Genomic DNA, 2,596 nt, shown 5'->3' with positions numbered 1-2,596 from the left:
GTCTCACCAATGTAGAGGTCTTTGAATTTCTCATTGCATTGGACAGCATGCACCAGATTGCTTTTCTGAGTGTGTGGTGTTCTGTCTTTGGGATGTAACAGTCTCTGTCTGAGTGTGTTGCTGGGTTTGAAATACACGGGGATATGGTGCTTACTGAAGATCCTCCTGAGTTTTTCTGATACCCCGGATACATATGGGATGACTGTTATTTCTTTTGTCTTGTTTTTCCTTCTCAACCACCTTGGTGGTGTTCTTCCTGGAACCAGCTGCAGTTTTCACAGTTAGAGGATACTCCATTAGGGTTAGCATCCTTTTTTGCAGTTGGTTGTTAGAGGATACTCCATTAGGGTTAGGGTTAGCATCCTTTTTTGCAGTTGGTTGTTAGAGGATACTCCATTAGGGTTAGGGTTAGGGTTAGGGTTAGACTAAGGGGATAAAAGCAGGATCGCAAAATTTGCCATCCTCTTTTACTGGAATAACCTGGGCTAGAAAGGTGGTAGAGAGATGAAACCAGGTCCTACTCCCCCAAATGTGGCAACGCCCCGTCCAATGGTACCACCCCCGAGTTTGTACGACATATGGTTCCAGAGATACAGCAAATCCAAAATCGTGGTTTGTCTCTATGCGTGAGTGTGCATGTCTATGTGAGTGTGCATGTCTTTGTGTGAGTGTGCGTCTGTGTGTGTTTGTTAGGGTTAGGGTTAGGGTTAGGGTTAGGGTTAGGGTTAGGATGAAGGTAAGAGCTGCCTCCCTCCTGGGAGACAGAAGTGCACTGTCCATCACAAGGGGACGACCAGTGTCCCAGCCCCCTCCTATGTTTAGGTTCGCCTTTGTTATATGAAGTATAAACTATCTTGTCTTTTCTTGCTTTCCTTATTTGGTCTTTCTCATCACCTTTCTTTTCTTTCCCTTACTTTCCTTTAATTTCTCGAATTTGAGCTTGATATCTTAATTTAGAATTTGTGTTAGTCTTTTCTTGACTTTGTTTACTTGTTTGTACTTTGTTTGTTATTGTTGTTTTTCTTCTTGCATGCACTCTTAACGACGTTTCGACTTGTGTTTTGTCTTCTTCAGGTTGTACATGCAAGGAACCCCCCCATGGCACCCCCTGTTCCATCCTTCAGCTTCGACAGTACCGGACCAACTGCAGCAGGTAAGTATATTTCTTTCCTTTATATAGGCTTTTCTGTTTTTAGTTTTTCGTTATCGTTAATTTACGTTTTCCTTTTAATTTAAGTTCGCTTCGCTGGGGTTTGGGGTAGGGTTAGGGTTAGGGTTAGGGTTGAGGAAAGGGACACGGTTCCAGGTAAGTAGCTTAGCTTAGCTTAAATTCTAGGGGGACTGGGACAGTGGCCGAATCCCGAGGAGGCACTGGCTGGTTAGGATGAAGGTAAGAGCTGCCTCCCTCCTGGGAGACAGAAGTGCACTGTCCATCACAAGGGGACGACCAGTGTCCCAGCCCCCTCCTATGTTTAGGTTCGCCTTTGTTATATGAAGTATAAACTATCTTGTCTTTTCTTGCTTTCCTTATTTGGTCTTTCTCATCACCTTTCTTTTCTTTCCCTTACTTTCCTTTAATTTCTCGAATTTGAGCTTGATATCTTAATTTAGAATTTGTGTTAGTCTTTTCTTGACTTTGTTTACTTGTTTGTACTTTGTTTGTTATTGTTGTTTTTCTTCTTGCATGCACTCTTAACGACGTTTCGACTTGTGTTTTGTCTTCTTCAGGTTGTACATGCAAGGAACCCCCCCATGGCACCCCCTGTTCCATCCTTCAGCTTCGACAGTACCGGACCAACTGCAGCAGGTAAGTATATTTCTTTCCTTTATATAGGCTTTTCTGTTTTTAGTTTTTCGTTATCGTTAATTTACGTTTTCCTTTTAATTTAAGTTCGCTTCGCTGGGGTTTGGGGTAGGGTTAGGGTTAGGGTTAGGGTTGAGGAAAGGGACACGGTTCCAGGTAAGTAGCTTAGCTTAGCTTAAATTCTAGGGGGACTGGGACAGTGGCCGAATCCCGAGGAGGCACTGGCTGGTTAGGATGAAGGTAAGAGCTGCCTCCCTCCTGGGAGACAGAAGTGCACTGTCCATCACAAGGGGACGACCAGTGTCCCAGCCCCCTCCTATGTTTAGGTTCGCCTTTGTTATATGAAGTATAAACTATCTTGTCTTTTCTTGCTTTCCTTGTTTGGTCTTTCTCATCACCTTTCTTTTCTTTCCCTTACTTTCCTTTAATGTCTCGAATTTGAGCTTGATATCTTAATTTAGAATTTGTGTTAGTCTTTTCTTGACTTTGTTTACTTGTTTGTACTTTGTTTGTTATTGTTGTTTTTCTTCTTGCATGCACTCTTAACGACGTTTCGACTTGTGTTTTGTCTTCTTCAGGTTGTACATGCAAGGAACCCCCCCATGGCACCCCCTGTTCCATCCTTCAGCTTCGACAGTACCGGACCAACTGCAGCAGGTAAGTATATTTCTTTCCTTTATATAGGCTTTTCTGTTTTTAGTTTTTCGTTATCGTTAATTTACGTTTTCCTTTTAATTTAAGTTCGCTTCGCTGGGGTTTGGGGTAGGGTTAGGGTTAGGGTTAGGGTTGAGG

At 43.0% G+C, this 2,596-nt stretch overlaps 1 long non-coding RNA gene across 1 annotated transcript in view; it reads left to right on the top strand.

Annotated features, from left to right (window-relative positions):
• The first annotated feature begins 985 nt into the window (after positions 1-985).
• LOC124054105 overlaps positions 986-2,596 on the top strand; it is a 3,134-nt gene continuing 1,523 nt past the window's right edge. Inside the window, exons 1-2 of the long non-coding RNA XR_006842316.1 lie at positions 986-1,153; positions 1,729-2,461. This is a non-coding gene — a long non-coding RNA (uncharacterized LOC124054105). The remainder of the gene's footprint in view (positions 1,154-1,728; positions 2,462-2,596) is intronic.

This window comes from Scatophagus argus, chromosome 22 (genome assembly GCF_020382885.2).
Source record: "Scatophagus argus isolate fScaArg1 chromosome 22, fScaArg1.pri, whole genome shotgun sequence".
NCBI lineage: Eukaryota > Metazoa > Chordata > Actinopteri > Scatophagidae > Scatophagus > Scatophagus argus.
The sequence above is the reverse complement of the archived record's forward strand: the minus strand, read 5'-3'. Positions and strand labels throughout refer to the sequence as shown.